The sequence below is a fragment of the Condylura cristata genome, unplaced genomic scaffold (assembly GCF_000260355.1).
Source record: "Condylura cristata isolate star-nosed mole 26May11 unplaced genomic scaffold, ConCri1.0 scaffold00009, whole genome shotgun sequence".
NCBI lineage: Eukaryota > Metazoa > Chordata > Mammalia > Eulipotyphla > Talpidae > Condylura > Condylura cristata.
This window is the reverse complement of record NW_004567110.1, coordinates 33,151,899-33,158,164: the sequence shown is the minus strand read 5'-3', so window position 1 is coordinate 33,158,164 and position 6,266 is coordinate 33,151,899.

Genomic DNA, 6,266 nt, shown 5'->3' with positions numbered 1-6,266 from the left:
TCAGCTCTCTGGCCAGGGATCAAATTCAGGCCACAGTGGCTGGCGATAGCTTGATAGTGCTGAGACTTTATCCCATGTGTCACCAGGGAGGCCTCAAGTCAATAAAATTTTATTTAAAATAAAGTTCAGATAAGCATCACTAAAATAGTTTAAAGGATGAATGGGTGGCAGGGGAAGGGTGAATAGGCAGACAGGCAGCCAGGAATCACTTCATTTGTTATGCTTCCCACATGGAAAAATTCTTTATATTGAGATTATTGTACATGAGACTAGACTGAACTTCTCTGGCCTTTGGACTTCCCTGAACTAAGTCAGAGCAATTAGAACATGTTACAGGGCAGAGAGAGAGGGGCACCCCAGACGGCTTAAAAATTCTACAGATGGACAGGGAAGCTGAGGGTTCCCCTCATGCAGCATCTTGTCCCTGTACTGAACTGAAACAAGACAAATTTGGGACAAGGTTATATGGGGTGGTTCGAAAAAAAAAAAAAAAATCATTGAACAGGAATGAAGTTCAATCTTTGCTCCTTACAGTCAGGATTTCATTTACAGCTCAAGAAATATCTGGGAGTTCAATTAAGAAGTACTTGAAGGGCCTCCCTGGTGGTGCAGCGGGTTAAAGTGCAGCACTAAGATGCTAAAGCCATTTCAACATGCGTTCGATCCCCACCCCTGAGGTGACCCACATGACATGAAAGAACTCTCCTGACCTGCCCGCTGCTCCCCTCAGCAGTGTAATCAGTAGTCCTGTTCTGCTCCCTGCTCTGTGGGGAATCCTCTCACCATCCCTGCACCTCTGGCCTGTACCCCAGTTCTGTATGCATAAATAAATAAATCTTTAAAAAAAAAAAAAAGAAGAAGAAGAAGTACATGAAACTGATTAGGGAGGTAACAGAAGTTGTTATTGAGACCAGTGGATTATGAGTCAAATAAACAGGGAAATGATAGAAAGATGTGGGTAGCTATCAGGACATTTCCCACCCCCCATCCTTCCGGTCCTTTCCTTCCTTCCTTATTCTTTATTTTCTCTTTCTCTCCTTTGTTTTCTACTCTCCACTCCCCCTAACGTCCTCCTTACTGAGACAGCCCAGTGCACTGCCAGCTCCTTCCCCGTGGCTCGGAAGGTCCTGACTATGACTCCCTAAGGTGCCACCTCACTATCGCTCTCTCAGTGGCCCTGGGGTGAGTCATTGCTCAGTGATCACTGATAGACATCTTGAGTCACAAAGGCTACATTGTGTTTGATTTTTCTGTAAGTAGATAAAACTGGCCATGTTCAAAGGCATCTGAATAAGTTACTTATATTTATTACATTTTTATAATTCAGTTTTTGATAGCTGACATACAGAGATGGTTTAAACCCCACATTCCTGTTTCCATCTGCACTGTCCCCTTCCCAGAAGCAGCCAGTGAGGCCAATTTCTTGTATATGTTTACAGAGATTGTTATGCACACATAAATCATTACATATGCAGGCATCTCACGTTCTTATAGAACTAATGCCTGCAGCTGAATGTGAGTGTGTTAACATTAATAATACAGTCCTGAAAAGCTACACGAGAATATTAAGCAGGTGCCTATTTTTCAGCATTCTAAGGGAAAGTCATAAGGTGGCATGACAACCCCAGACTGTATACAAACCATGGTAAAATGTTTCTATATATAACAAGATGTATTAGCATATAAATTGCCCAGAGCATCACTTTCTAGTCACCAGTGAATAGCAAAACCTTTGCTTTGTGTGCATCCTCAGGCACTGACCTCAGAGAAGCAGATGATTTTTGTTGGTATTTGTGAGCTGCCTCAAATGCACAGCTTTGATTCATTACTTACCAATTGTCTGCAGTGAAACTGGAGGTTTTCTAAAGCATTGCTTTTTACAAATTGCTGTAATGAGTCTAGGGTGTGTAAATACATATTTTTCTCTACTAAAAATTGACCAAGAAGTATTAGCTGTAATATATAGCTAGAAATAAAGATATAGTTAAAATTTTTTCTCTATATATCTAAATCTATTCATAGATACAGAGTTGTTCTCTGTGAAATTTCTATATTAAAAACAGGAAGTGTTTTTTTTAAGTGTTAAATAAATAAAACAACCACCCTGACAGCTGCAGAAACTTTGCCTTTCTTTTTGTACCACTTTTCACAAATAGGTATTCAGAATAAACTATCTGTACCCCTTTCTTCATTTACTTTATAAATGCAGTTTTACATTAAAAATGCAAAAAGGTTTACTATAAATCATGAGATTATGTTATTTTAGATATGTATTTTAGATCATCTACTATTATAAAGAAAAAAAGGATTTTTAAGGGTACTTTTTTTTTAAAGGAACTAGTTAATATTTTTTTAAAAGACTATTTATTTATGCATACAGAACTGGGGTACAGGCCAGAGGTGCAGGGGTTGTGAGAGGATTCACCAGAGACAGAGTAGGGAGCAGAACAGGCCCACTGAGAAGTACACTGATGAGGGGAGCAGTGGGCAGGTCAGGAGAGGTCTGCTGCACCATGTGGGTCACCTCTGGGCAGGGACTGAACCCATACTGAAGTGACTTTAGCCTCCACTTTAGTGTTGTGCTTCAACCTGCTGTGCCACTAGGGAGGGCTATTATGACAGATTTTTTTTTAAATTTTGGTTTAATTTTTTTCCCAAAGGTTTTAAATAAAATTGTGATAGTTGATCATTATATATAGTATAACAGAATTTCATATCACTCAGCAAATTGTTTTCTTTCATAATCAAGTATAGTTTTGCTGACAGCATAATTTCTAGCATCCTTGTCCTAAAGACATGTGGATGTAAAGACAGAAAAAAATATATATTCTCATTAAAAAAATGATTAAGAGCAGAGAAAGAAAATTTTCCTTTCCTCTAAATTAGGAAACATTTACACTAAATGAATGATAATGGATCAAAGGTCAAATAACCTACTAAATATGATCTAAAATCAGCTAGGTCCTCCCCCATGTTTCTAATGCATTCTCTGGGCCCCTGCTTAGCTAAATTCTCAGCTGGCCACTCTCCGGATCAGTGTGAAAATTTTGCTGACACTGACAAGGGGACCAAGACTAATTTCTTTCATATAGTAGGGACATAGAGAAAGCCCAGAATTACTGGCAAGGCTAACTGGTCAATCTGATAAATAGAAAAAGGGGTGAGGGAATGAAGGGGGAAAAAAAGGTGAGGAAATAAGTGATTTTAGTGAAGATAGCAAAGCTTCTAGTAAACAGTCTACAAAGCACAAACCAGCTGGCACAGGAAAAGTGGCCAACACCTTATTGAGGGCTGGAAAAGCTTTGGCAGCAACCAAATAGGGAGGTTACAGTATCATGCCCTGACTGATGCAGAGTGAGAGCTGTGGGTCCTGTCTACCAGAAATTTAATGTACTACACATGTACGATTGGAAGCCAGACATATTTAGATATGCAATGCAAGAAAAGTTCAAGCAGAGGAGCTAGAAGATGGTGGAGAGCACATGGGAGAGGCAGTTCCTTTGAGCTAGGAAGGAAGACTGATTTAGTTTACACTGAAAGAATGAGATGAGTTTAGTCAGGCAAAGATCAGGAAAGAGTGCTTTTTTCATAATTCTGCAAATGCTCAAAGGTAAGAAAATTGTTAAAGAATGAGAAATAATATAGGTTTGGTGGACAGATTGCAGAGCAATTGAGTATTGGCCACGATCAGAATACCAGAAAATCTTGTAGTTTCTATCAGAAAGCGTGGGCACACTCAGAGTGGACGTAGTGACTTTAATTGCTAATGACTGACACGATGCATAATTTTATGTTTAGACTAGAGGTAGTGAAGACAATTTAGCCTAAAGAGTAATTGAGAATTTTGCAAGATCCTGAGGACTTTGTTATGGCTTTTACTCATCAGTGCTTTTAATATACCAAAGTAGTGTAGCTGAGCCTTGCATATCCTATGGTCCTGACCTTTGGCTTTATGATATGGCATGTTTATTTATGGTTTTTCTCTTTTTTTATGGAAATACAATTTCAGACTTTTTGAATTACAAAAAAAAATGTTTGTTATATTTTATAGTGTTGGAAATTTAGCCCTCAAATTCATGAGAAATCAAATATTTTGTAATTTCAAAAGATCTCTAAACTTGGCTCTTCAGACATTTTTGATTACTTATTTTACCAATAAAAACATTTTAGCATGGACTTCACACATATATAAATGAATGTTTGAATATGATTACATATGAATTGTATTATGATTTACATATTAGCATATAATATCAAATGTATTGAGTATGTTATAAAACACTTATGTGCAATATAAAAGTATATAAAACCAGAAAAAAATTTGAATAATATAATAGTTTATTTTTACATCATTTTGTGTATTTTTCCATCTCAGTTGTAATCCCCTTGAGCTTCCCATCACCAAATCACCCATGTGCCATTACCATAGTCCAGTACATAGTCCCTCCCCCCCGTTTTTGATCCCATTCCCCACTCCATCCCCTTAAATTTTTCTGAAAACCAGAAATTTTTAAATATTGAGCAAAATATTAATAGAAATCAAAATTCTCATATAAAAAGAATCTTCCTAAGGGACTGTCTTGTTGACCTACTTTGAAGACAGCTGTCATAAACATAGAAAATCTAAATAATTCTGATTTTTTCCCCATGTAAACAGAAAGTTCTACATGTGGAACTCTGTATTTCTTCCTGGAAGAAATATTATATCAGAAACATCCCTAATTCTTAATTTGCAGGCATACTTTTACAGAATGACAAATGGGCTACCTTACTTTGATTACAAAAGAAAAATTCCAACCAAAAGAATCAGTGAGGTCACCATTTATTCTTGAATAGATTCAGCCTGTCACTGCATACTTGACAAGAAATTTCATATTTATACTGGTACATGGCTCTCTCGAAGCCTTATGCTTCTTACTGCAAGAAACAGATAACAAATGAATTTTAGTATTAAAAAATTACACTAAGAACCTCAGTAAAAGGAAAATAAAGGGGATTGGGGCTGGGGAGATGTGCAGTGGAAAGGACCTTATAGAAGCCCTTCAGATGTGACCTAACTTAAAGGAAAAATCTCAGTCTTCTCTTCTCTGGAGTGAGTAACTGCATCTGAACATGCACAGAACATCCTGATCTGGAGTGCAGACCTGGGGCTCTTGAAGGGGTGGGTTTTGATCTAGCTCTGCCTCTTCTACAGGAAATTAACCTTTCTTAACCTTTGTTTCTTTATCTATAAAAGGGTAAGAGGGGCACCTATCTCCCAAGATTGCTGGGTAGATGACATTGAGTCCTATACCGTGAGGTGCTTAGTAGCATGCCTGGGCAATAGGAAATATTCAATAATTTACATCAAGATTTCAAAGAAATAAAAATACCCAATACAGTTTTTCCATTTTTGACAAAGAGCCCAGAGCAATTATGAAATATAAACACTTATTTTTGCTTTTGTCCTTACAGAATTTTTCTCTTGGTTATCATAGTTGCCTTTCAAATGTCTGTCTAGATCAGTGCCATTTGGTTTAGATTAAAAGCTACAGATAGGAGGCTATCAAACTAGCTCTGCAAAGCAGCTGGCAGAAACTTGAGGCCCAAGGGTCTGGATGAGATAAAGGTAATTAAATCACAAGGGTAGTGATTTCCAGCCTGCAGCTTTAGCCTGTGCTGGGCCGCATGAGCAGAAGGGCAAATGAGGTGCAAATTTCAGTTCTCCAAATACTGAAGCAAGAAGCTGAGAGAAAGTCATTGATAGGGCAGTGAGAACATCTCCAGGAGAGAAAGGGCTGGAGAAGTATAGCATTCACTCTTAACATGCTCCTTTCCTTAACATATGTTTACTTACCTCTCTTCCTACATGACACACATCATGCTAGGTATTTCCACAACCTGCTGTTAACCTTTTATTTATTATAGAGATGAAATAACCAGGGTTCAGAGATAATAAATTGCTTGCCCAGGGTCATACAGAAAAGCAGCAGAGGTGACAGATGTTGTTTGCAGTAACGGTTATGGTGACATGGGTCATGTACTTCAGAAAGACCAGGTGAAGTTGTGGAGCTAAGGAGAAACCAACTGCTCGCAGATTTTTCAGCAGCAGTTTCAGTAAGTTCCACTTGACTGGGATAGCTGCATTAGCATTGAAAAGTCATTGGCCTAAAGAAGTAAAACCCTCGAGAGATTTCATGTGGGTGATTTGTTGCTACAGAAACAACTTTCTTGGGACTTGTTGTTTGCAGGCCTAACAATTCTTGCTTGCTTTCTTTGCAGGGGGG